General features: G+C 57.5%; 1 long non-coding RNA gene across 1 annotated transcript in view; it reads right to left on the reverse strand.

Moving 5' to 3' along the window:
- The window catches only part of LOC144690754 (uncharacterized), a 92812-nt gene that overhangs the window by 33690 nt on the left and 31275 nt on the right, over nucleotides 1–27847 (reverse strand). The gene's annotated exons all lie outside the window — the stretch shown is intronic.

A 27847-nucleotide genomic window follows, 5' to 3' on the forward strand; every position in this document is an offset into this window, starting at 1 on the left:
AGTACTGAGAATGGGCTGCACTAGTGGAGGTGCCTTCTTCCGGACAAGGCGTTAAACTGCGGCTTTGCTTGCATTACAAAAGCAAAATACTGTGGATGCTGGAGATCTGAAATAAAAGCAGAAACAAATACAAAAACAAGTTCTGATGAAAGGTTACAGACTTCAAGCGTTAACTGGGTTTCTCTCTCCACAGATGCTGCCAGACCTGCTGAGTATTTCCAGCATTTTCTGTTGTTACCCCATTTGCCCTCTCTGGTGAGCATAAAAGATCCCATGACAGTATTCCTAAGAAAAGCAGGGGATTTCTCCCTGGTGACCTGGCCAATAATTTATCCCCCAAATGACACCTAAAACAGATTATCTGGCCATTATCCCATTGCTGTTTGTGGGAGATTACTGCGGGCAGATTGACAGCCACGTTTTCCTATATTCAGGGTGACCAACTCTTAAGAAAAAAATAAAGGAGCACAGAGATCAAACCTGAAAGGGACCCCCTCTCCCCCCCCAAGTGAGGAGTTATAGAATTTTTCGCTTTGAAATGGAGCTGTCTGTTGCATTATTTCCCTATTTTCATTGAAAATAGATATTCAGTCAAGATTGAAAACATGTCAAGGATAACCTCTTCCCACACAAATTCACTTTAACTATGTAATTTCACCTGTGAATTGAACTTCGAGATTGTTTACAAGACTTTGTCTCCGGGTGTGACGTCCGGTAGGTGAAAGACGGTAAAGGTGATGCTAAACGGCACCGGAAAGTCCTCCAAGATAATACCCAGGGAAGGACTAAACCCGCCATTCGCTCGACGGGGAGGCGGTAAATGCATTTCCGGCCTCATTCGCGAGGAAAGTTGCGGGGTTCTCAATGCCTTCTTGGAAAATCTCATTATTTTCCAGCTACCATTCAATGTGAATCAAATTTCGTTACTTGTATACACAATTTGTGTCGATAACCTTTTTTTATGATTCATGCCATTGCTTATCCTAATAAAAGCTTGATTGATGCAAATGGAAACTCTTGCAGTAAATGTTCCTTTTTTTGTGATATTTTAGATTTGATTAAACTTATCATAGACTGGAGTGGAGTAGTTTGGAAATGTCTAGTCGCTCAGTGAAATCACCTGTTTAGATAAAATGGCTGAGGGCAAAAACTGTGCAAACCAATGTTTAACGTTGGCTGGGAGAGCCCCGGGCGCCATCAGAGCTGTAGCTACCTCCCCTCTCCAGTCCCGTCCCAATCTCGCCGCTATCGCCAATATTTGCCTGGCTGCTTCAGCTCTCCCCGGGCAGCCTCACCACTGCCCAGCGCCGCTGCTCCTCCAGCTCTCCCCGGGCAGCCTCACCACTGCCCAGCGCCGCTGCTCCTCCAGCTCTCCCCGGGCAGCCTCACCACTGCCCAGCGCCGCTGCTCCCCACTGACTCCGAGCCGAAGGCAGCAAGGCGAGACTCCCAGCAAAACATTTCAGCCTGTCAGCAGCACCAGACTTCGGAGCACAAATGAAAATATGGGGCAAATGGGGCCCCCGGGGAGATTTCCCACTGGACAAGGAACAAATGTCAAAAATACGGGACAATCCTGTAAAATACCGGATGGTTGGTCACTGTCTACATTACAACAGTGAGTGACTACACTTCAAAAATACTTCCTTGGCTGTAAAGCGCGTTGCGATGTCTTGAGGTCGTGAAAAGTGCTATATAAGTGCAAGTTTTTTTCTTTTTATTTCATTAGCCTTCCCTCAATTTATTTCACAACCCTGGTTGCGCTTTGTTTTAAAAAGTTGCATTGAGTCTTTCCCTTTCACCCCACCTTGTTTATTTGTAATGTATGTCCAATATAGCCTATGGCTCTATTATTTCATGTGCTCAGTGACATTTACAATGTTCCTGGTATCAGAAATGTGATGAAAAGGAAGCCAACACAGTAACATACTGTTTCTTATTCTGGGAAACCAGCCCTTTTAATCTAGCCGATGCTTTTCTTAACAGGTTCTTTTAAGAGTCCAAAGTGTAGAGAGCAAGGACAGTCTCAACCCCGTTTCCAGTGCTTTGCAACTAATCACCAGTTGGAACTAATCCAGGAAACCGAGAGGCCATTGGGTGTGTCAGACTGGAGTGCCACAGTGGCGGAGGGGGGGGCGGGGTTGAGAGCTGACATGGTCACACCAATGTAGATGAGTTCAGAATTCCCTCTAATTCTTTCTGTGCAAGGACAGGTTAATGGCCCCAATGCGTTGATTTTAAAAGTCTCATATTTGTCCTCAAACCCCTCAATGGCCTTGCCCCTCCCTATCTTTGTGATCTGCTCTAGCCCCATAACCCTCTGAGGTATCTGCGCTCCTTCAACTGTGGTCTCTTGCGCACCCCCCGATTTTAATCGCTCCACCATTGGTGGCCATAGTTCAGATGTCTTGGCTCTAAGCTCTAGAATTCCCTCCTCAAACCTCTGTCTCTCTACCTCTCGCTCTAATCCTTTAAGGTACTCCTTAAAACCCACTTTTTTGAGCAAGCTTTTGGTTACCTGTCCTAATAACTCCTTACATGGCTCAGTGTCAAATTTTGGTTGATAATATCCCTTTGAAGCACCTTGAGACATTTTAATATGTTAAAGGTGCTATATAAATGCAATTGTTGTGGTTTGCAAAGATTGCAAGGTCCCATAAACTGCCATGAGATACTGACCAGATAGTCTGTTTTTTTCAGTGATGCTGGTTTCTGGATAAATGTTGGAAAGGTCAACCAGGGAGAATACTGTTTTTCCTCTTTGAAATATGTGTCATGAAATCTTTTTTCCCCCCATGAGAAAGCACATAGGGTTGCAGTCCCTCAATACTGCACTGGGAGTATTAGTGTAGGTTTTGTGCTGAAATCTCTGGAATGGGACTTGAAGACACAACTTTCTGATGCAGAGATGAGAGTGTTACCAACTGGGCTATGCCCAGCAGGATAAGTTAGGTTATTAGCTGAAGAGGGTAAAAATCATTTCCTAAAATCTAACAGTTTCAGGGGCTCTCCTCATGACTTACCAGGTAAATTCACTCCCAGTTTGGCTCTGAATCACACAGGCTTTTTAAAAAATCTTTCATGGGATGTGGGCATGACTGGATAGGCCAGCATTTATTGCCCTTCCCTAATTGCCCTTGATAAGGTGGTGGTGAGTTGCTTTCTTGAACCACTGCAGTCCATGCGGTGTAAGCTAGGAAGGCATGAGGTTTGATCCTTGGTTCCTGGTCAGATAGTCAAAATCAATCAGAACCTAACAACTAGCCTCAGTCCCTGAGGTAGGAAGGAGACAAGTCAGGGAGGGTTACTTTTCCTGATCGCTGTCTAACTGACTCTGCTATGCAAAGTGTGCCTGCATGGATGTTGTATGAGGGCAGGATTGGGCTGGGCTGTGATAATGACTCCAAAGTTGAACTGCCTGGTGGCACATAATGCCCTAGGCTCACAAACAAAGACTGGCCACTTGGGGCAAGATTAAATGTGTTCCATGGAGAGGTAGCCAGCCCATCAAGGAGTCAATGCTTTGAGGACTTGAGGAAAGTCAGGAGGAAAATACTTCCTTCAAGGAAATTGGAGAATTCCTCCTCTTCCCTCAGTACTTTTTTCCAGATTATTTTCAGTTATTTTTGAACATTTCCATGGTATGACATAGCAAAGAAACAAACTGCATTGCAATGGCTTTGACTGTCAGCTCAGACAGTCACAATGACCCAGCCTGTGATTTTCTATCATTGGGAATTTCTTTTATGTCATTCCCATGAATCATTCCAATGGTCAGGGAAAGAACAAAAATTGAGTTGAATCAATTAGACTTTAATGCAGCTAGTCATACAGTCTGGAAATAAATCCATGCCCTCACCATCCCCGATTATTTGTAGTGTTCAATGGTTCTATAGGTGCAGGTCAATGGGACTAGCGGAATAATATCTTGGCACAGACTAGAAGGGCCGAATGGCCTGTTTTCTGTGCTGTAGTGTTCTATGGTTCTATATACAGTTTTAAGAAAACTAACTGAAGCCCTTCACACCAGCAACAGTCTCTCTCAGTCAGTGCTTGTCTGGGATCTTCAGCATCTTATTATCATCATTGTGGTTCAGTCGTAGGGCTCTGATTTTTGAGGCAGAAGGTTATAGGTTCATGGCTGTTTAAAAGTCAACCATGATGGAGAAACACCAAGGCTCAGGCCTTGTTCCTTCTAAAGACACAGGTTCCTTCTAAAGGACATTAGTGAACCATTTAGGTTTGTATGCCAAACCCAACTGCTTCACATCTCTCTGTATAATGTCTCCCGTTAAGCATGTATCTCTATATCACCTATCGTTTTTGCACATGATGCTACGAGGATAATCACACCTTTGGAGAGGCTAGCTAAACGTTGAACTTCGATTTCCGATTTGACTTGTACCATCCTAGCAGCCAGGAGCGCTGAATTTGACTTTCATTCATTTAAAGGTGCAGTCACCATGGTAAATGCCTTATGGACTCATAGAACCTTATAACACCGAATCAGGCCTGTTAGGTCTGCAGTGGTGTTCATCTCCCCATGACCCATGTAGACCAGTCCCACTTCCCTGCTCATTTCCTGTACTGTTTAGTATTCCTCTTTTATGAAGTAATTCTTTTTTACAATAATTTATGAAATTTGCTACAGTTAAGTATGTTTTGTGCCAGAGGATTCTAGATTCTATCTTCTGTGCAAAGAATCTATTTTAACACTTAATTCTCTAGTGCAATTATTCTAATTTTACATGAAACACGTAATTTAATTTTACATATAATTTTAATGTAATATAGCATTCTATATATAATTTATATTCAGGCTTTTATATATTATTTAGATTCAATATTTTATACAATTTAGATTATTTTATGTAATTTATATACAATTAATATTCAGTATTTAATATATAATTTAAAATTGTATTTTATATATTATTTAGGTTATGTAATATGTATATAATTTAGATTAAGTATTTTACATGTCATTTATATTCGGTACATCATATATAATTCATTTTGAGATATTTCCGCTTTTCCCGCCACTTCCAGGGTCCCTGTGACGTTGCCGGAATTTTCATGAATGAAGTCACATGAGCAAACAGCGGGTGACGTCAACGCTCCCGGAACTGGGCTCCGTGTGTGTGCGTGTGGACAGCAGGGATCGAGAGAAAGCGCGTCCCCGACACCGCCCGCGCTACCGACAGGTAGGGGCGCACCAATGGTGGGGGGGGTATACTCATTTATTTGTTTGTGCTGCTACAGTTAGTCATTTATAACCAGACACTGGGAGAGAGAGAGAGAGAATGTGAGTGTGTGTGGGCACTGGGAGAGAGTGGGCACTGGGTGGGATGGAGAGAGTGTGGGCACTGGGTGAGAGGGAGAGAGAGAGAGGGCACTGGGTGGGAGGGAGAGAGAGTGGGCACTGGGTGGGAGGGAGAGAGGGCACTGGGTGGGAGGGAGGGAGAGAGGGCACTGGGTGGGAGGGAGGGAGAGAGGGCACTGGGTGGGAGGGAGAGAGAGGGGGCACTGGGTGGGAGGGAGAGAGAGAGGGCACTGGGTGGGAGGGAGAGAGAGAGGGCACTGGGTGGGAGGGAGAGAGAGAGGGCACTGGGTGGGAGGGAGAGAGAGAGGGCACTGGGTGGGAGGGAGAGAGAGAGGGCACTGGGTGGGAGGGAGAGAGAGGGCACTGGGTGGGAGGGAGAGAGAGAGGGCACTGGGTGGGAGGGAGAGAGAGAGGGCACTGGGTGGGAGGGAGAGAGAGGGGGCATGGGGTGGGAGGGAGAGAGTGGGCACTGGGTGGGAGGGAGAGAGAGGGCACTGGGTGGGAGGGAGAGAGAGTGGGCACTGGGAGGGAGAGAGAGAGGGCACTGGGTGGGAGGGAGAGAGAGAGGGCACTGGGTGGGAGGGAGAGAGAGTGAGCACTGGGTGGGAGGGAGAGTGGGCACTGGGTGGGAGGGAGAGAGAGAGGGCACTGGGTGGGAGGGAGAGAGAGAGGGCACTGGGTGGGAGGGAGAGAGAGAGGGCACTGGGTGGGAGGGAGAGAGAGAGGGCACTGGGTGGGAGGGAGAGAGAGAGGGCACTGGGTGGGAGGGAGAGAGAGAGGGCACTGGGTGGGAGGGAGAGAGAGAGGGCACTGGGTGGGAGGGAGAGAGAGAGGGCACTGGGTGGGAGGGAGAGAGAGAGGGCACTGGGTGGGAGGGAGAGACAGAGGGCACTGGGTGGGAGGGAGAGAGAGAGGGCACGGGGTGGGAGGGAGAGAGAGAGGGCACGGGGTGGGAGGGAGAGAGAGAGGGCACAGGGTGGGAGGGAGAGAGAGGGCACTGGGTGGGAGGGAGAGAGAGAGGGCACTGGGTGGGAGGGAGAGAGAGAGGGCACTGGGTGGGAGGGAGAGACAGAGGGCACTGGGTGGGAGGGAGAGAGAGAGGGCACGGGGTGGGAGGGAGAGAGAGAGGGCACGGGGTGGGAGGGAGAGAGAGAGGGCACAGGGTGGGAGGGAGAGAGAGAGGGCACAGGGTGGGAGGGAGAGAGAGGGCACTGGGTGGGAGGGAGAGAGAGGGCACTGGGTGGGAGGGAGAGAGAGGGCACTGGGTGGGAGGGAGAGAGAGGGCACTGGGTGGGAGGGAGAGAGAGGGCACTGGGTGGGAGGGAGAGAGAGGGCACTGGGTGGGAGAGGGGGCACTGGGGGATGGGAGAGGGGGCACTGGGGGGGTGGGAGAGGGGGCACTGGGGGTGGGAGAGGGGGCACTGGGGGGGTGGGAGGAAGAGGGGCACGGGGGTGGGAGAGGGGGCACTGGGGGGGTGGGAGAGGGGGCACTGGGGGGGGTGGGAGAGGGGGCACTGGGGGGGGTGGGAGAGGGGGCACTGGGGGGGTGGGAGAGGGGGCACTGGGGGGGTGGGAGAGGGGGCACTGGGGGGGTGGAAGGGGGGCACTGGGGGATGGGAGGGGCACTGGGGGGGTGGGAGGGGGCACTGGGTGCTGGAAGAGAGCTGGGCACTGGGAGCGAGAGAGAGAGATTGGCACTGGGAGCGAGAGAGAGGCATTGGCACTGGGAGCGAGAGAGAGGCATTGGCACTGGGAGCGAGAGAGAGGCATTGGCACTGGGAGCTAGAGAGAGGCATTGGCACTGGGAGCGAGAGAGAGACATTGGCACTGGGAGTGAGAGAGGCATTGGCACTGGGAGCGAGAGAGAGGCGTTGGCACTGGGAGCGAGAGAAAGATGGGCACTGGGAGAGAGAGAGAGGCATTGGCACTGGGAGCGAGAGAGAGGCATGGGCACTGGGAGCGAGAGAAAGATGGGCACTGGGAGCGAGAGAGAGGCATGGGCACTGGGAGCGAGATGGGTACTGGGAGTGAGAGAGAGAGGGCTCTGGGAGCGAGACAGAGAGAGTGCACTCGGAAAGAGAGAGAGAGTGCACTCGGAAAGAGAGAGAGAGTGTGCACTCGGAAGAGAGAGAGAGAGAGAGTGCATGCGGAAAGAGAGAGAGTGCACTGGGAGCGAGAGAGAGGGAGTGCACTAGGAGTGAGAGAGAGAGAGAATGCACTGGGCAAGAGAGCAAGAGGGTGCACTGGGAAAGAAAGTGGGCACTAGGAAAGAGCGAGAGAGTGAGCACTGGGAAAAAGAATGAGAGTGGGCAATAGGAAAGAACGAGAGAGCGGGCACTGGGAAACAGAGCGGGCACTGAGAAAGGGGGAGCGAGAGAGAGGATGCACTGGAAGCAAGAGAGAGAGTGCACTGGTAAAGAGAGAGAGATTGCACTGGGAAAGAAAGAGAGAGCTTGCACTGGGAGCGAGGGAGAGCACTGGGAGGGGAGAGAGAGAGAGTGCACCGGGAGCGAGCGAGAGAGAGAGTGCTCTGGGGGAGGGAGAGAGAGTGCACTGGGGGAGGGAGAGAGAGTGCACTGGGGGAGGGAGAGAGAGTGCACTGGGGGAGGGAGAGAGAGTGCACTGGGGGAGGGAGAGAGAGTGCACTGGGGGAGGGAGAGAGAGTGCACTGGGGAGGGAGAGAGAGTGCACTGGAGGAGGGAGAGAGAGTGCACTGAGAGCGAGCGAGAGAGTGCACTGGGAGCAAGAGAGAGAGAGTGCACTGGGAGCGAGCGAGAGAGAGAGAGAGTGCACCGGAGCGAGCGAGAGAGAGTGCACCGGGAGCAAGCGAGCGAGAGAGAGAGTGCACCGGGAGCGAGCGAGAGAGGGAGAGTGCACCGGGAGTGAGAGAGGGAGAGTGCACCGGGAGTGAAAGAGGGAAAGTGCACCGGGAGCCAGAGAGAGTGCACTGGGAGCGAGCAAGAGAGAGAGCGCACCGGGAGCGAGCGAGCGAGAGAGAGAGTGCACTGGGAGTGAGCGAGAGAGAGAGCGCACCGGGAGCGAGCGAGCGAGAGAGAGAGTGCACCGGGAGTGGGAGCGAGAGAGAGAGTGCACCGGGAGCGAGCAAGCGAGAGAGAGCGCACCGGGAGAGAGACAGAGAGTGTACCGGGAGCGAGCGAGCGAGAGAGAGAGAGAGTGCACCGGGAGCGAGCGAGCGAGAGAGAGAGAGTGCACCGGGAGCGAGCGAGCGAGAGAGAGAGAGAGTGCACCGGGAGTGAGCGAGCGAGAGAGATAGAGTGCACCAGGAGCGAGCGAGAGAGAGAGTGCACCGGGAGCGAGCGAGAGAGAGAGCGCACCGGGAGCGAGCGAGCGAGAGAGAGAGTGCACCGGGAGCGAGCGAGCGAGAGAGAGAGTGCACCGGGAGCGAGCGAGCGAGAGAGAGAGTGCACTGGGAGCGAGTGAGAGAGAGAGCGCACCGGGAGCGAGCGAGCGAGAGAGAGTGCACCGGGAGTGGGAGCGAGAGCGAGAGAGAGAGTGCACCGGGAGCGAGCGAGAGAGAGCGCACCGGGAGAGAGAGAGAGAGAGAGAGTGTACCGGGAGCGAGCGAGCGAGAGAGAGAGAGAGTGCACCGGGATCGAGCGAGCGAGAGAGAGAGAGAGTGCACCGGGAGCGAGCGAGCGAGAGAGCGAGCGCACCGGAAGCGAGAGAGCGAGCGAACCGGGAGCGAGCGCACCGGGAGCGAGCGAGCGAGAGAGAGAGTGCACCGGGAGCGAGCGAGCGAGAGCGAGCGCACCGGGAGCGAGCGAGCGAGAGAGAGCGCACCGGGAGCGAGCGAGTGAGAGCGTACCGGGAGCGAGCGAGCGAGAGACAGAGCGCACCGGGAGGGAGCGAGAGAGATAGAGCACCGGGAGCGAGCGACAGAGAGAGCGCACCGGGAGCGAGCGAGCGAGAGAGAGAGAGAGAGAGTGCACCGGGAGTGAGAGCGAGAGAGGGAGAGTGCACCGGGAGCGAGAGAGGGAGAGAGAGAGTGCACCGGGAGTGAGAGAGGGAGAGAGAGAGTGCACCGGGAGTGGGAGCGAGAGCGAGCGAGAGAGACAGCGCACCGGGAGTGAGAAAGGGAGAGTGCACCGGGAGTGAGAGAGCGAGAGTGCACCGGGAGTGAGAGAGGGAGAGTGCACCGGGAGTGAGAGAGGGAGAGTGCACCGGGAGTGAGAGAGGGAGAGTGCACCGGGAGTGAGAGAGGGAGAGTGCACCGGGAGTGAGAGAGGGAGAGTGCACCGGGAGTGAGAGAGGGAGAGTGCACCGGGAGTGAGAGAGGGAGAGTGCACCGGGAGCGAGCGAGCGAGCGAGAGAGTGCACCGGGAGTGGGAGCGAGAGCGAGTGAGAGAGACAGCGCACCGGGAGCGAGCGAGCGAGAGAGAGAGTGCACCGGGAGCAAGCGAGAGAGAGAGTGCACCAGGAGCGAGCGAGCGAGAGAGAGCACTGGGAGCGAGCGAGCGAGAGAGAGAGCACTGGGAGCGAGCGTGCGAGAGAGAGAGCACTGGGAACGAGCGAGCGAGAGAGAGAGTGCACCGGGAGCGAGCGAGCGAGAGAGAGAGTGCACCGGGAGCGAGCGAGCGAGAGAGAGAGTGCACCGGGAGCGAGAGAGAGAGTGCACCGGGAGCGAGCGAGCGAGAGAGAGCACTGGGAGCGAGCGAGAGAGAGAGTGCACCGGGAGCAAGCGAGCGAGAGAGAGAGTGCACCGGGAGCAAGCGAGCGAGAGAGAGAGCACTGGGAGCGAGCGAGCGAGAGAGAGAGCACTGGGAGCGAGCGAGCGAGAGAGAAAGCACTGGGAACGAGCGAGAGAGAGAGTGCACCGGGAGCGAGCGAGCGAGCGAGAGAGAGAGTGCACCGGGAGCGAGCGAGCGAGAGAGAGAGTGCACCGGGAGCGAGCGAACGAGAGAGAGAGTGCACCGGGAGCGAGCGAGCGAGAGAGAGAGTGCACCGGGAGCGAGCGAGCAAGAGAGAGAGTGCACCGGGAGCGAGCGAGAGAGAAAGAGTGCACCGGGAGCGAGCGAGCGAGAGAGAGAGTGTACCGGGAGCGAGCGAGAGAGAGAGAGAGAGAGAGTGTACCGGGAGCGAGCGAGAGAGAGAGAGAGAGTGTACCGGGAGCGAGCGAGAGAGAGAGAGAGAGTGTACCGGGAGCGAGCGAGAGAGAGAGAGAGAGTGTACCGGGAGCGAGCGAGAGAGAGAGAGAGAGTGTACCGGGAGCGAGCGAGAGAGAGAGAGTGTACCGGGAGCGAGCGAGAGAGAGAGAGAGAGAGAGTACCGGGAGCGAGCGAGAGAGAGAGAGTGTACCGGGAGCGAGCGAGAGAGAGAGAGAGAGAGAGTACCGGGAGCGAGCGAGAGAGAGAGTGCACCGGGAGCGAGCGAGAGAGAGAGTGCACCGGGAGCGAGCGAGAGAGAGAGAGAGAGAGAGTACCGGGAGCGAGCGAGAGAGAGAGTGCACCGGGAGCGAGCGAGAGAGAGAGTGCACCGGGAGCGAGCGAGCGAGAGAGAGATTGCACCGGGAGCGAGCGAGCGAGAGAGAGAGAGAGTGCACCGGGAGCGAGCGAGCGAGAGAGAGAGTGCACCGGGAGCGAGCGAGCGAGAGAGAAAGAGTGCACCGGGAGCGAGCGAGCGAGAGAGAGAGAGTGTACCGGGAGCGAGCGAGAGAGAGAGAGAGAGAGTGTACCGGGAGCGAGAGAGAGAGAGAGAGAGAGTGTACCGGGAGCGAGCGAGAGAGAGAGAGAGAGTGTACTGGGAGCGAGAGAGAGAGAGTGTACCGGGAGCGAGCGAGAGAGAGAGAGAGAGAGTGTACCGGGAGCGAGCGAGAGAGAGAGAGAGAGTGAACTCGGAAAGAGAGAGAGAGAGAGTGAACTCGGAAAGAGAGAGAGAGTGAGTGCACTCGGAAAGAGAGAGAGAGAGCACTCGGAAAGAGAGAGAGAGAGTGAACTCGAAAAGAGAGAGAGAGTGAACTCAGAAAGAGAGAGAGAGAGAGTGAACTCAGAAAGAGAGAGAGAGAGTGAACTCAGAAAGAGAGAGAGAGTGAACTCAGAAAGAGAGAGAGAGTGAACTCAGAAAGAGAGAGAGTGAACTCAGAAAGAGAGAGAGAGTGAACTCAGAAAGAGAGAGAGAGAGTGCACTCGGAAAGAGAGAGAGAGAGCACACTGGGAAAGAGAAAGAGAGAGTGCAATGGGAAAGAGAGAGAGAGAGTGCACTGGGAAAGAGAGAGAGAGAGTGCACGCGGAAAGAGAGAGAGTGCACCGGGAGCAAGCGAGAGAGAGAGTGCACCAGGAGTGAGCGAGCGAGAGAGAGCACTGGGAGCGAGCGAGCGAGAGAGAGAGCACTGGGAGCGAGCGTGCGAGAGAGAGAGCACTGGGAACGAGCGAGAGAGAGAGTGCACCGGGAGCGAGCGAGCGAGAGAGAGAGTGCACCGGGAGCGAGCGAGCGAAAGAGAGAGAGAGTGCACCGGGAGCGAGCGAGCGAAAGAGAGAGAGAGTGCACCGGGAGCGAGCGAGCGAGAGAGAGCACTGGGAGCGAGCGAGCGAGAGAGAGAGCACTGGGAGCGAGCGAGCGAGAGAGAGAGCACTGGGAACGAGCGAGAGAGAGAGTGCACCGGGAGCGAGAGAGAGAGAGAGTGCACCGGGAGCGAGCGAGCGAGAGAGAGAGTGCACCGGGAGCGAGCGAGCGAGAGAGAGAGAGAGTGCACCGGGAGCGAGCGAGCGAGAGAGAGAGTGCACCGGGAGCGAGCGAGAGAGAGAGAGAGAGAGAGTGTACCGGGAGCGAGCGAGAGAGAGAGAGAGAGTGTACCGGGAGCGAGCGAGAGAGAGAGAGAGAGAGTGTACCGGGATCGAGCGAGAGAGAGAGAGAGAGAGTGTACCGGCAGCGAGCGAGAGAGAGAGAGAGAGAGAGAGTGTACCGGGAGCGAGCGAGAGAGAGAGAGAGAGTGCACCGGGAGCGAGAGAGTGCACCGGGAGCGAGCGAGCGAGAGAGAGAGTGCACCGGGAGTGAGCGAGTGAGAGAGAGAGAGAGTGCACCGGGAGCGAGCGAGCGAGAGAGAGAGTGCACCGGGAGCGAGCGAGCGAGAGAGAAAGAGTGCACTGGGAGCGAGAGAGAGAGAGAGAGTGTACCGGGAGCGAGCGAGAGAGAGAGAGAGAGAGTGTACCGGGAGCGAGAGAGAGAGAGAGAGAGAGAGTGTACCGGGAGCGAGCGAGAGAGAGAGAGAGAGAGTGTACTGGGAGCGAGCGAGAGAGAGAGAGAGAGTGTACCGGGAGCGAGCGAGAGAGAGAGAGAGAGAGAGAGAGTGTACCGGGAGCGAGCGAGAGAGAGAGAGAGAGTGCACTCGGAAAGAGAGAGAGAGAGTGAACTCGGAAAGAGAGAGAGAGAGTGAACTCGAAAAGAGAGAGAGAGTGAACTCAGAAAGAGAGAGAGAGTGAACTCAGAAAGAGAGAGAGAGAGTGAACTCAGAAAGAGAGAGTGAACTCAGAAAGAGAGAGAGAGTGAACTCAGAAAGAGAGAGAGAGAGAGTGAACTCAGAAAGAGAGAGAGAGTGAACTCAGAAAGAGAGAGAGAGAGTGCACTCGGAAAGAGAGAGAGAGTGCACTCAGAAAGAGAGAGAGAGAGTGAACTCGGAAAGAGAGAGAGTGCACTGGGAAAGAGAGAGAGAGAGTGCAGTGGGAAAGAGAGAGAGAGAGTGCACTGGGAAAGAGAGAGAGAGAGTGCACGCGGAAAGAGAGAGAGTGCACTGGGAGCGAGAGAGAGGGAGTGCACTAAGAGTGAGAGAGAGAGAATGCACTGGGCAAGAGAGCGAGAGGGTGCACTGGGAAAGAAAGTGGGCACTAGGAAAGAGCGAGAGAGTGAGCACTGGGAAAAAGAATGAGAGTGGGCAATAGGAAAGAACGAGAGAGCGGGCACTGGGAAAGAGAGCGGGCACTGAGAAAGGGGGAGCGAGAGAGAGGATGCACTGGAAACAAGAGAGAGAGTGCACTGGTAAAGAGAGAGAGATTGCACTGGGAAAGAAAGAGAGAGCTTGCATTGGGAGCGAGGGAGAGCACTGGGAGGGGGAGAGAGAGAGAGAGTGCACCGGGAGCGAGCGAGAGAGAGAGTGCTCTGGGGGAGGGAGAGAGAGTGCTCTGGGGGAGGGAGAGAGAGTGCACTGGGGGAGGGAGAGAGAGTGCACTGGGGAAGGGAGAGAGAGTGCACTGGGGGAGGGAGAGAGAGTGCACTGGGGGAGGGAGAGAGAGTGCACTGGGGGAGGGAGAGAGAGTGCACTGGGGGAGGGAGAGAGAGTGTACTGGGGGAGGGAGAGAGAGTGTACTGGAGGAGGGAGAGAGAGTGCACTGAGAGCGAGCGAGAGAGTGCACTGGGAGCAAGGGAGAGAGAGTGCACTGGGAGCGAGAGAGAGAGAGAGTGCACCGGGAGCGAGCGAGAGAGAGAGTGCACCGGGAGCGAGCGAGAGCGAGTGCACCGGGAGCGAGCGAGAGAGAGAGAGAGTGCACCGGGAGCGAGCGAGTGAGAGAGGGAGAGTGCACCGGGAGTGAGAGAGGGAGAGTGCACCGGGAGTAAGAGAGGGAGAGTGCACCGGGAGTGAGAGAGGGAGAGTGCACCGGGAGTGAAAGAGGGAGAGTGCACCGGGAGCCAGAGAGAGTGCACCGGGAGCGATCGAGAGAGAGAGTGCACTGGGAGCGAGCGAGAGAGAGAGTGCACCGGGAGTGGGAGCGAGAGAGAGAGAGAGAGAGTGCACTGGGAGCGAGCGAGCGAGAGAGAGAGAGAGAGTGCACCGGGAGCGAGAGAGAGAGAGTGAACTCGGAAAGAGAGAGAGAGAGTGAACTCGAAAAGAGAGAGAGAGTGAACTCAGAAAGAGAGAGAGAGTGAACTCAGAAAGAGAGAGAGAGAGTGAACTCAGAAAGAGAGAGTGAACTCAGAAAGAGAGAGAGAGTGAACTCAGAAAGAGAGAGAGAGAGAGTGAACTCAGAAAGAGAGAGAGAGTGAACTCAGAAAGAGAGAGAGAGAGAGTGCACTCGGAAAGAGAGAGAGAGTGCACTCAGAAAGAGAGAGAGAGAGTGAACTCGGAAAGAGAGAGAGTGCACTGGGAAAGAGAGAGAGAGAGTGCAGTGGGAAAGAGAGAGAGAGAGTGCACTGGGAAAGAGAGAGAGAGAGTGCACGCGGAAAGAGAGAGAGTGCACTGGGAGCGAGAGAGAGGGAGTGCACTAAGAGTGAGAGAGAGAGAATGCACTGGGCAAGAGAGCGAGAGGGTGCACTGGGAAAGAAAGTGGGCACTAGGAAAGAGCGAGAGAGTGAGCACTGGGAAAAAGAATGAGAGTGGGCAATAGGAAAGAACGAGAGAGCGGGCACTGGGAAAGAGAGCGGGCACTGAGAAAGGGGGAGCGAGAGAGAGGATGCACTGGAAACAAGAGAGAGAGTGCACTGGTAAAGAGAGAGAGATTGCACTGGGAAAGAAAGAGAGAGCTTGCATTGGGAGCGAGGGAGAGCACTGGGAGGGGGAGAGAGAGAGAGAGTGCACCGGGAGCGAGCGAGAGAGAGAGTGCTCTGGGGGAGGGAGAGAGAGTGCTCTGGGGGAGGGAGAGAGAGTGCACTGGGGGAGGGAGAGAGAGTGCACTGGGGAAGGGAGAGAGAGTGCACTGGGGGAGGGAGAGAGAGTGCACTGGAGGAGGGAGAGAGAGTGCACTGGGGGAGGGAGAGAGAGTGCACTGGGGGAGGGAGAGAGAGTGTACTGGGGGAGGGAGAGAGAGTGTACTGGAGGAGGGAGAGAGAGTGCACTGAGAGCGAGCGAGAGAGTGCACTGGGAGCAAGGGAGAGAGAGTGCACTGGGAGCGAGAGAGAGAGAGAGTGCACCGGGAGCGAGCGAGAGAGAGAGTGCACCGGGAGCGAGCGAGAGCGAGTGCACCGGGAGCGAGCGAGAGAGAGAGAGAGTGCACCGGGAGCGAGCGAGTGAGAGAGGGAGAGTGCACCGGGAGTGAGAGAGGGAGAGTGCACCGGGAGTAAGAGAGGGAGAGTGCACCGGGAGTGAGAGAGGGAGAGTGCACCGGGAGTGAAAGAGGGAGAGTGCACCGGGAGCCAGAGAGAGTGCACCGGGAGCGATCGAGAGAGAGAGTGCACTGGGAGCGAGCGAGAGAGAGAGTGCACCGGGAGTGGGAGCGAGAGAGAGAGAGAGAGAGTGCACTGGGAGCGAGCGAGCGAGAGAGAGAGAGAGAGTGCACCGGGAGCGAGAGAGAGAGAGTGCACCGGGAGCGAGAGAGAGAGAGCGCACCGGGAACGAGAGAGAGAGAGTGCACCGGGAGCGAGCGAGCGAGAGAGAGAGAGTGCACTGGGAGCGAGCGAGCGAGAGAGAGAGTGCACCGGGAGCGAGCAAGCAAGAGAGAGAGTGCGCCGGGAGCGAGCGAGCGAGAGAGAGAGAGTGCACCGGGAGCGAGCGAGAGAGAGGGAGAGTGCACCGGGAGTGAGCGAGCGAGAGAGAGAGTGCACCGGGAGCGAGCGAGAGAGAGTGCACCGGGAGCGAGCGAGAGAGAGAGAGTGCGCCGGGAGCGAGCGAGAGAGAGAGTGCGCCGGGAGCGAGCGAGAGAGAGAGTGCGCCAAGAGCGAGCGAGCGAGTGCGCGCCGGGAGCGAGCGAGAGAGAGAGAGTGCGCCGGGAGCGAGCGAGCGAGCGAGAGAGAGTGCGCCGGGAGCCAGCGAGCGAGAGAGAGAGTGCATCGGGAGCGAGCGAGCAAGACAGAGAGAGTGCACCGGGAGCGAGCGAGCGAGAGAGAGAGTGCACCGGGAGCGAGCGAGCAAGACAGAGAGAGTGCACCGGGAGCGAGCGAGCGAGAGAGAGAGTGCACCGGGAGCGAGCGAGAGAGTGCACTGGAAGAGAGAGCGAGTGCACTGGAAAAGAAAGAGGGAGGATGCACTGGGAAAGAAAGTGGGCACTAGGAAAGAGCGAGAGAGCGGGCACTGGGAAAGGGAGAGCGAGAGAGTGCACTGGGAGTGAGAGAGAGAGAGAGTGCACTGGGAGTGAGAGAGAGAGAGAGAGAGAGTGCACTGGGAGTGAGAGAGAGAGAGTGTGCACTGGGAGTGAGAGAGAGAGAGTGCACTGGGAGTGAGAGAGAGAGAGTGCACTGGGAGTGAGAGAAAGAGTGCACTGGGAGTGAGAGAGAGTGTGCACTGGGGCGGGGAGAGAGAGAGAGCACTGGAAGAGAGCGAGTGTACTGGGAAAGAAAGAGGGAGGATGCACTGGGAAAGAAAGTGGGCACTAGGAAAGAGCGAGAGAGCGGGCACTGGGAAAGGGAGAGCGAGAGAGTGCACTGGGAGTGAGAGAGAGAGAGAGTGCACTGGGAGTGAGAGAGAGAGAGAGAGAGTGCACTGGGAGTGAGAGAGAGAGAGTGTGCACTGGGAGTGAGAGAGAAAGAGTGCACTGGGAGTGAGAGAGAGTGTGCACTGGGGCGGGGAGAGAGAGAGAGCACTGGAAGAGAGCGAGTGTACTGGGAAAGAAAGAGGGAGGATGCACTGGGAAAGAAAGTGGACACTAGGAAAGAGCGAGAGCGCGGGCACTGGGAAAGCGAGAGCGGGCACTGGGAAAGGGAGAGCGAGAGAGTGCACTGGGGGAGAGAGAGAGAATGCACTGGGAAGGAGAGAGAGTGCACTGGGAAAGAGAGAGATAGGGGGCGTGTACTGGGGGAGAGAGTGCACTGGGAAAGAGAGAGCGGACACTGGGAAAGGGAGAGTGAGAGAGTGCGCAGTGGGAAAGGGAGAGTGGGCACTGGGAAAGAGAGAGCAAGAGAGGGACACTGGGAAAGAGTGAGTGGGCACTGGGAAAGAGTGAGTGGGCACTGGGAAAGAGTGAGTGGGCACTGGGAAAGAGAGTGGGCACTGGGAAAGAGAGTGGGCACTGGGAGAGAGAGGGGCCACTCAGGGAGAGAGTGTTAGTGGGCACTGGGAGAGAGCGGGCAGTGGGAGCAAGAGAGAGTTGGCACAGATTGGGCACTGGGAGAGAGAACTTGGGCACCTGGCGAGCCGGCACTGGGAGAAGGGAGAGTGGGCACTGAAGGGAGGGAGGGAGAGACAGCAGGCACTGAGGGAAGAGACTGAGGGCAGAGAAAGAGTGGTCACACTGGGAGAGAGAGAGAGAGCAGGCACTGTGGTTGGAGAGGGAGGGCAAGCACTGAGGGAGAGAAAGAGTGGGCACACTGGGAGAGAGGAGAGAGCAGGCACTGGGGTTGGAGAGAGAGGGCAAGCATTGGGGGAGAGAAAGAGGGCAGGCACTGGGGTAGAGAAAGAGTAGGCACTGGTGGAGAGGGGGCATTGGTGGAGACAGGGAGATAGCGGGTACTGGTCCGAAGGAGAGAGACAGCAGGCATTGGGGGTGGGGGAGATGGACAGACCGGGCACTGGGGAGAGAGAGAGAGCAAGCACTGGGGGAGAGAAAGAGTGGGCACGGGGGAGAGAGCGAAAGAGCAAGCAACGGGGGTAAGAGAGAGACTAGGCACTGGGGATAGAGTGAGAGAGTGGGCACTGGGGAAGGGAGAGTGGGCACTGGGGAAGAGACTGGGCACTGGGAAAGAGACAGAGAATGGGCACTGGGAAAGAGAGTGGGCACCGGAGATGGTTGGGACTGGGAGACACGGCACTAAGAGGGAGATATGGGCATAGAGAGAGTGTGCACTGAGGCTGGGCACTGTGAGAGAGTGGGCGGGCACTGGGAAAGAGTGGGAGAATGGGCACTGAGAGAGAGAGGGGCCACTTGGGGAGAGAGTGTTAGTGGGCACTGGGAGAGCGTGGGTAGTGGGAGCGAGAGAGAGTTGGCACAGATTGGGCACTGAGAGAGAGAAATTGGGCACCTGGAGTGCCGGCACTGGGAGAAGGTAGAGTGGGCACTGAGGGGAGGGAGGGAGAGACAGCAGGCACTGAGGGAAGAGACTGAGGGCAGAGAAAGAGTGGGCACACTGGGGGAGAGAGAGAGAGAGAGAGCAGGCACTGTGGTTGGAGAGAGAGCAAGCACTGAGGGAGAGAAAGATTGGGCACACTGGGAGAGAGGAGAGAGCAGGCACTGGGATTGGAGAGAGAGGGCAAGCACTGGGGTAGAGAAAGAGTGGGCACTGGTGGAGAGGGGGCATTGGTGGAGACAGGGAGAAAGCAGGTACTGGTCCGAGGGGGAGAGAGCAGGCACTGGGGGTGGGGGAGATGGACAGACCGGGCACTGGGGGGAGAGAGAGAGCAAGCACTGGGGGAGAGAAAGAGTGGGCACTGGGGGAGAAAGCGAAAGAACAGGCTATGGGGGTAAGAGAGAGACTAGGAACTGGGGATAGAGTGAGAGAATGGGCACTGCAGGAAAGAGAGTGGGCACTGCAGGAGAGAGAAGGGGGCACTGGGAAAGAGAGGGAGAATGGGCACTGGGAAAGAGAGGGAGAATGGGCACTGGGAAAGAGAGGGAGAATGGGCACTGGGAAAGATAGGGAGAATGGGCACTGGGAAAGAGAGAGAGAGTGGGCACTGTGAATGAGAGGATGGGCACTGGGAAAGAGAGTGGGCACCGGAGATGGTTGGGCCTGGGAGACATCGCACTGGGAGGGAGATGATGGGCATAGAGAGAGTGTGCACTGAGGGTGGGCACTGTGAAAGAGAGTGAATGGGCACAGAGGGGGTGGGCACTGAATGAGAGAGGGGGTGGGCACTGTGAATGAGAGAGGGGGTGGGCACTGTGAATGAGAGAGGGGGTGGGCACTGTGAATGAGAGAGAGGGGGTGGGCACTGTGAATGAGAGAGAGGGGGTGGGCACTGTGAATGAGAGGACGAGCACTGGGAAAGAGAGGGAAAGTGGGCACTGGGAAAGAGGGAAAGTGGGCACTGGGAAGGAGAGAGAAAGTGGGCACTGGGAAAGAGAGGGAAAGTGGGCACTGGGAGAGGGAAAGTGGGCACTGGGAAAGAGAGAGAGTGGGCACTGGGAAAGAGAGAGAGTGAGCACTGGGAGAGAGAGGGGCCACTCGGGGAGAGAGTGTTAGTGGGCACTGGGAGAGAGCGGGCAGTGGGAGCGAGAGAGAATTGGCACAGATTGGGCACTGGGAGAGAGAAATTGTGCACCTGGAGAGCCGGCACTGGGAGAAGGGAGAGTGGGCACTGAGGGGAGGGAGGAAGAGCAGGCACTGAGGGAAGAGACTGAGGGCAGGGAAAGAGTGGGCACACTGGGAGAGACAGCAGGCACTGTGGTTGGAGAGAGAAAGCAAGCACTGAGGGAGAGAAAGAGTGGGCACTGGGGGAGAGGGGGCACTGGTGGAGACAGGGAGAGAGCGGGTCTGGTCCGAAGGAGAGAGAGCAGGCACTGGGGGTGGGGGAGATGGACAGACCGGGCACTGGAGGGGGGGAGGGGGGGAGGGGGGGAGGGGGGGGGGGGGAGAGAGAGAGAGAGAGAGAGAGAGCAAGCACTGGGGGAGAGAGCGAAAGAGCAGGCTATGGGGGTAAGAGAGAGATTAGGCACTGGGGATAGAGTGAGAGAGTGGGCACCGGGGAAGGGAGTATGGGCATTGGGGGAGAGACAGTGGGCACTGGGAAAGAGTCGGAGAATGGGCACTGGGAAAGAGATGGAGAATGGGCACTGGGAAAGAGACGGAGAATGGGCACTGGGAAAGAGTCGGAGAATGGGCACTGGGAAAGAGATGGAGAATGGGCACTGGGAAAGAGACGGAGAATGGGCACTGGGAAAGAGACGGAGAATGGGCACTGGGAAAGAGAGGGAGAGTGGGCACTGGGAAAGAGAGGGAGAGTGGGTACTGGGAAAGAGAGGGAGAGTGGGTACCGGGGATGGTTGGGACTGGGAGACATGGCACTGGGAGGGAGATGATGGGCATAGAGAGAGTGTGCACTGAGGGTGGGCACTGTGAAAGAGAGAGTGGGCGGGCACAGTGAATGAGAGAGAGGGCGAGCACTGGGAAAGAGAGGGAAAGTGGGCATAGGAAAAGAGAGAGGGGGGCCTGGGAAAGAGAGTGGGCACTGGGGGAATGAGCAGGGATTGGGAGAGAGCGCACAGGGAGAGAGAGGGCACTGGGAGAGAAAGCGAGAGAGTGGGCACTGGCACTGGGAAAGGGAGAGAGAGGGCACTGGGAAAGAGAGGGAGAGAGTGCGCACTGGGAAAGAGAAAGAGAGAATGCGCACTGGGACAGAGAGAGTGTGTGGGGCCACTGGTAGGGAAGAGAGAAGGGGGCACTGGAAAAGAGTGGGCACTGAGAAAGAGAGGGAGAGTGGGTACTGGGAAAGAGAAAGGGGGGACTGGGAAAGAGAGAGAGCGGGCACTGGGGAAGAGAGAGCGGGCACTGGGGAAGAGAGAGCAGGCACTGGGGAAGAGAGAGAGGGTGGGCACTGGGGAAGAGAGAGAGGGCGGGCACTGGGGAAGAGAGAGAGGGCGGGCACTGGGAAAGAGAGGGCGGGCACTGGGGAAGAGAGAGAGGGCGGGCACTGGGGAAGAGAGAGAGGGCAGGCACTGGGGAAGAGAGAGAGGGCGGGCACTGGGGAAGGGAGGGAGAGCAGGCACTGGGGAAGGTAGAGAGACCGGGCACTGGGGAAGAGAGAGAGCGGGCACTGGGGAAGAGAGAGAGAGCGGGCACTGGGGAAGAGAGAGAGAGCGGGCACTGGGGAAGAGAGAGAGCGGGCACTGGGGACGAGAGAGAGTGGGCACTGGGCTAGAGAGAGAGTGGGAACTGGGGAAGGGGGAGAGAGTGGGCACTGGGGAAGGGAGAGAGAGTGGGCACTGGGGAAGGGAGAGAGAGTGGGCACTGGGGAAGGGAGGGAGAGCGGGCACTGGGGAAGGTAGAGAGAGAGCGGGCACTGGGGAAGAGAGAAGGAGCGGGCACTGGGGAAGAGAGAGAGAGCGGGCACTGGGGAAGGGAGGGAGAGTGGGCACTGGGGAAGGTAGAGAGAGCGGGCACTGGGGAAGAGAGAGAGCGGGCACTGGGGAAGAGAGAGAGAGCGGGCACTGGGGAAGAGAGAGAGTGGGCACTGGGCTAGAGAGTGGGAACTAGGGAAGGGAGAGAGAGTGGGAACTGGGGAAGGGAGAGAGAGTGGGCACTGGGGAAGGGAGAGAGAGTGGGAACTGGGGAAGGGAGAGAGAGCGGGCACTGGGGAAGAGAGAGAGAGCGGGCACTGGGGAAGAGAGAGAGTGGGCACTGGGGAAGAGAGAGAGTGGGCACTGGGCTAGAGAGTGGGAACTAGGGAAGGGAGAGAGAGTGGGAACTGGGGAAGGGAGAGAGAGTGGGCACTGGGGAAGGGAGAGAGAGTGGGCACTGGGGAAGGGAGAGAGAGTGGGCACTGGGGAAGGGAGAGAGAGTGGGCACTGGGGAAGGGAGAGAGAGTGGGCACTGGGGAAGAGAGAGAGCGGGCACTAGGGAAGAGAGAGCGGGCACTGGGGCCGAGAATGAGTGGGCACTGGGCTAGAGAGAGAGTGGGAACTGGGGAAGGGAGAGTGGGCACTGGGGAAGAGAGAAGGAGCGGGCACTGGGGAAGAGAGAAGGAGCGGGCACTGGGGAAGGGAGGGAGAGCGGGCACTGGGGAAGGGAGGGAGAGCGGGCACTGGGGAAGAGAGAGAGCGGGCACTGGGGAAGAGAGAGAGAGTGGGCACTGGGGAAGAGAGAGAGCGGGCACTGGGGAAGAGAGAGAGCGGGCACTGGGGACGAGAGAGAGTGGGCACTGGGCTAGAGAGAGAGTGGGAACTGGGGAAGGGGGAGAGAGTGGGCACTGGGGAAGGGAGAGAGAGTGGGCACTGGGGAAGGGAGAGAGAGTGGGCACTGGGGAAGGGAGGGAGAGCGGGCACTGGGGAAGGTAGAGAGAGAGCGGGCACTGGGGAAGAGAGAAGGAGCGGGCACTGGGGAAGAGAGAGAGCGGGCACTGGGGAAGGGAGGGAGAGCGGGCACTGGGGAAGGTAGAGAGAGCGGGCACTGGGGAAGAGAGAGAGCGGGCACTGGGGAAGAGAGAGAGAGCGGGCACTGGGGAAGAGACAGAGAGCGGGCACTGGGGAAGAGAGAGAGCGGGCACTGGGGACGAGAGAGAGTGGGCACTGGGCTAGAGAGAGAGTGGGAACTAGGGAAGGGAGAGAGAGTGGGAACTGGGCAAGGGAGAGAGAGTGGGCACTGGGGAAGGGAGAGAGAGTGGGCGCTGGGGAAGGGAGAGAGAGTGGGCACTGGGGAAGGGAGACAGAGTGGGCACTGGGGAAGGGAGAGAGAGCGGGCACTGGGGAAGGGAGAGAGAGCGGGCACTGGGGAAGGGAGAGAGAGCGGGCACTGGGGAAGGGAGAGAGAGCGGGCACTGGGGAAGGGAGGAAGAGCAGGCACTGGGGAAGAGAGAGTGGGCACTGGGGAAGGGAGGGAGAGCGGGCACTGGGGAAGGTAGAGAGAGCGGGCACTGGGGAAGAGAGAGAGTGGGCACTGGGGAAGAGAGAGAGAGCGGGCACTGGGGAAGGGAGGGAGAGCGGGCACTGGGGAAGAGAGAGCGGGCACTGGGGAAGAGAGAGAGTGGGCACTGGGGAAGAGAGAGAGTGGGCACTGGGGAAGAGAGAGAGCGGGCACTGGGGAAGAGAGAGAGAGCGGGCACTGGGGACGAGAGAGAGCGGGCACTGGGGACGAGAGAGAGCGGGAACTGGGGAAGGGAGAGAGAGCGGGAACTGGGGAAGGGAGAGAGAGTGGGCACTGGGGAAGGGAGAGAGAGTGGGCACTGGGGAAGGGAGAGAGAGTGGGCACTGGGGAAGAGAGAGAGCGGGCACTAGGGAAGAGAGAGCGGGCACTGGGGCCGAGAATGAGTGGGCACTGGGCTAGAGAGAGAGTGGGAACTGGGCTAGAGAGAGAGTGGGAACTGGGGAAGGGAGAAGGAGCGGGCACTGGGGAAGAGAGAAGGAACGGGCACTGGGGAAGGGAGAGAGAGTGGGCACTGGGGAAGGGAGAGAGAGTGGGCACTGGGGAAGGGAGAGAGAGTGGGCACTGGGGAAGGGAGAGAGAGTGGGCACTGGGGAAGGGAGAGAGCGTGGGCACTGGGGAAGGTAGAGAGAGCGGGCACTGGGGAAGAGAGAGAGCGGGCACTGGGGAAGAGAGAGAGAGCGGGCACTGGGGAAGGGAGAGAGAGCGGGCACTGGGGAAGGGAGAGAGAGTGGGCACTGGGGAAGGGAGAGAGAGTGGGCACTGGGGAAGGGAGAGAGAGTGGGCACTGGGGAAGGTAGAGAGAGCGGGCACTGGGGAAGGTAGAGAGAGCGGGCACTGGGGAAGAGAGAGAGAGCGGGCACTGGGGAAGAGACAGAGCGGGCACTGGGGAAGAGAGAGAGCGGGCACTGGGGAAGAGAGAGAGCGGGCACTGGGAAGAGAGAGAGAGCGGGCACGGGACGAGAGAGAGTGGGCACTGGGCTAGAGAGACAGTGGGAACTGGGGAAGGGAGAGAGAGTGGGTACTGGGGAAGGGAGAGAGTGGGCACTGGGGAAGGGAGAGAGAGTGGGCACTGGGGAAGAGAGAGAGCGTGGGCACTGGGGAAGGGAGGAAGAGCGGGCACTGGGGAAGAGAGAGAGAGTGGGCACTGGGGAAGAGAGAGAGAGTGGGCACTGGGGAAGAGAGAGAGCGTGGGCACTGGGGAAGGGAGGAAGAGCGGGCACTGGGGAAGAGAGAGAGAGCGGGCACTGGGGAAGAGAGAGAGAGTGGGCACTGGGGAAGAGAGAGAGAGTGGGCACTGGGGAAGAGAGAGAGCGTGGGCACTGGGGAAGGGAGGAAGAGCGGGCACTGGGGAAGAGAGAGAGAGCGGGCACTGGGGAAGGGAGAGAGAGTGGGCACTGGGGAAGAGAGAGAGCGTGGGAACTGGGGAAGGGAGGAAGAGCGGGCACTGGGGAAGAGAGAGAGAGCGGGCACTGGGGAAGGGAGAGAGAGTGGGCACTGGGGAAGGTAGAGAGAGCGGGCACTGGGGAAGAGAGAGAGTGCGGGCACTGGGGAAGAGAGAGAGTGGGCACTGGGGAAGGGAGAGAGAGTGGGCACTGGGGAAGGGAGAGAGAGTGGGCACTGGGGAAGGGAGAGAGAGCGGGCACTGGGGAAGGGAGAGAGCAGGCACTGGGGAAGGGAGGGAGAGCGGGCACTGGGGAAGGTAGAGAGAGCGGGCACTGGGGAAGGTAGAGAGAGCGGGCACTGGGGAAGAGAGAGAGCGGGCACTGGGGAAGAGAGAGAGAGCGGGCACTGGGGAAGGGAGAGAGAGCGGGCACTGGGGAAGGGAGAGAGAGCGGGCACTGGGGAAGGGAGAGAGTGTGGGCACTGGGGAAGGGAGGGAGAGTGGGCACTGGGGAAGGGAGAGAGCGTGGGCACTGGGGAAGGGAGAGAGAGTGGGCACTGGGGAAGGGAGGGAGAGTGGGCACTGGGGAAGGGAGAGAGAGTGGGCACTGGGGAAGGGAGAGAGAGTGGGCACTGGGGAAGGGAGAGAGGATGGACACTGGGGAAGGGAGAGAGGATGGGCACTGGGGAAGGGAGAGAGGATGGGCACTGGGGAAGGGAGAGAGGATGGGCACTGGGGAAGGGAGAGAGGATGGGCACTGGGGAAGGGAGAGAGGATGGGCACTGGGGAAGGGAGAGAGGATGGGCACTTGGGAAGGGAGGGAGCAGGCACTGGGACCAAGATGGGGGCACTGGGTGAGAGAGAGTGGACACTGGGAAGTAGAGAGAGTGAGTGGGCACTGGGAAAGAGTGGGGAGAGAGAGTGATCATTGGGTGGGAGAGTGTGTGGGCACTGGGGGTAGAGGGAGAGTGAGCACTGGGGTAGAGAGAGAGTAGGTACTGGGAGTAAGAGTGAGCACTGGGAGCGAGAGCGAGTGGGAACTCAGAGCTATAGAGTGGGCACAGAGATTTGGCACTGGTAAAGAGTGGGCTGTGGGGAAGTGAGAGGGAGTGGGGCACAGAGAGAGTGCGCTCTGGGAGAGAGCACTGGGAGAGTGAGTGGGCACTGGGAAATGAAGAGAGTGAGTTAGCACTGGGAAACGGAGAGAGTGAGTGGGCTCTGGGAGAGAGAGTGAGTGAGTGGGAATTGAGAGAGAGTGGGCCCTGGGAAAGGGAGAAAGAGAGAGTGGGCCCGGGGAAAGGGGGAGAGAGAGAGTGGGCACTGGGGGAGAGAGAGAGCGTGGGCACTGGGGGAGAGAGAGAGAGTGGGCACTGGGGGAGAGAGAGAGAGTGGGCACTGGGGGAGAGAGAGAGTGTGGGCACTGGGGGAGAGAGAGAGAGAGTGGGCACTGGGGGAGAGACAGCGTGGGCACTGGGGGGGGGGAGAGAGAGAGAGTGGACACTGGGGAAGAGAAAGAGAATGGACACTGGAGAAGAGAAAGAGAATGGACACTGGGGAAGAGAGAGAGAGAGTGGACACTGGGGAAGAGAAATGAGAGTGGACACTGGGGGAGAGAGAGAGAGTGGACACTGAGGAAGAGAGAGAGAGTGGACACTGGGAGAAGGGCGGGAGGGAGAAAGAGGGCACTGGGTGAGGAGAGTGGGACCAGGCAGTGGGGGCAGAGTGGCCACTGTGGCGGGGGTGGGGCAGAGAGTAGTGGGCACTGGGGTGTAGAGAGTACACTTGGGGAGAAAGAGAGAGGGTGGCACGGGGGGAAAGAGAGAGAGGGAACGCTGGGGGAGAAAGAGAGTGGGGGCCACTGGGGGAGAAAGAGAGAGAGACTGGTAACTGGGGGTGAAAGAGGGGGTACTGGGGAAGAAAGAGAGGGGGGCACTGGGGGACAGAGAGAGGGGGGCTTTGGGGAGAGGGAAGTGGGACATTTGGGGAGAGAGGGGGGCACAGGGAGAGATTGGCACTTGGGGGGAGAGAGTGAGCACAGGGGGAGAGGGCGTGGGCATGGACTGAGAGAGAAGTGGGCACTGAGGGCATGGGGTCTGGGGGAGGGAGAGTGGGCATTGGGGGAGGGAGAGTGGGCACTGGGGCTGGGTGACTGAGTGGGCACTGGGAGAGAGCAGGTACTGGGAGAAGGAGAGAACGGGCATTGGGACTGGGAGAGAGCGTGAGCACTGGGAGATAGGAAGCACAGGGAAGGAGAGAGTGGCACTGGATAAAGCAGGCACTGGGGGGGAGGAGAGAGGAGAGACAGTAGACACTTGGAGACAAGGCACTAGGAAAGAGAGAGTGGGCACTTGGAGAGAGAGATAACAGGCGCTGGGAGTGTTCATGAGAGAACTGGCACTGGGGGAGCCAGAACTAGCAGACACTGGGAGAGAATGCTGCAACTGGGAGAGAGAGACAGAGCAGGCACTAGGACTGGGGGAGAGCGCTGGGACAGTGAGAGAGCGCGGGCACTGGAAGTGAGAGCAGGTACTGGGAGAGAGAGAGGGCACAGAGAATGCAGGCACTGGGAGCGAGCAATGGGAAATAACGGGCACTGAGAGGGCGAGACTGGGCACTTGGAGGGTAGGCAATGGGAAAGGAAACAGGCATTGGGAGTGAGTAATGGAAGAGAGCAGGCACTGGAGGACTGGGCAATGGGAGAGAGCAGACATTGGGAGATTGAGCACTGTGAAAGAGTAGATATTTGAAAAAAGAGTGGGCACTGGGAGATGGGACATTTGGACAGAACATAGGCACCGTTAGACCAGGCTCTAGGTGGAAACACGGGTACTAGAAAAGAGCGAGCATGAACTGAGAAAATATGCACTGGGAGAGAGACACTAGGAGATCGGGCATTGGAAGGGACTGTGGGTACTGGGAGAGAGCACAGGCACTGAAAGAGAATGGGCACTGGGAGAAAGAGAGACCAGGCAATGAGGGTAAGGAAGGGCACTGAAAGAAAGTGGGCACTGGAAGACAGCAACAGGGAAAAGGCAGCAGGGGAGAAAGCAGCACGAGGAGACAGGGAGCATTGGGAGACTGGACACTGGGAGAGAGACTCCAATGCTCTGAGCACTGTGCAAGAGACTGGGCACTGGGAGACTGGGTGAGAAACTGGTCACTGGGAGACTGGGTGAGAGAAAGGCACTAGGAGAGGGTCTGGGTACTGGGTGAGAAAGTGAGCAGTGAAAAACTGCATGAAAAAAAATTCTGCTCATCTACTCTCAGGTTCTTTTGCCAATTATGATGCCTGTTCCTTCTGGTTATGACCTATATTCATGAACCAAAGAATGCAGAGTAAGTCCTGACTTTCAGATTGGTCTGTGCCATTCATGTGTCAATCACTTAGCAGGAACCAATCACAACCCAGAACTGTAAGGAAGCAAGTTCCAGGGTCCCAACTCATCCAGGCCTGAGAGTTAAATGATCTGACATGTCTGTAGATTAATAGATTTATGTTTTATCTGTAGCTTTCACCTAAGCAGTCTACATAGGCGAAAAGTTTAATAAAGTGCAGAGTGACATGCTTTGTGTGTATGGTAAACTTTTGATCCCTCGTTCTCTGCTATTGTAATGGATATTCAGGTCTAGCTCTAGCCCAACATGTTTGCAATATCTGAGTGAGCTGAATCCTTGGTAAACATGGTGACTCATCACCCTGCTCTGGACTTTACTGTCTCTATCAATGCAGCTGGTAAAATGTAGAAGTGTCTA

The sequence above is a fragment of the Cetorhinus maximus genome, chromosome 15, assembly GCF_964194155.1.
Source record: "Cetorhinus maximus chromosome 15, sCetMax3.hap1.1, whole genome shotgun sequence".
NCBI classification, from domain to species: Eukaryota; Metazoa; Chordata; class Chondrichthyes; order Lamniformes; family Cetorhinidae; genus Cetorhinus; species Cetorhinus maximus.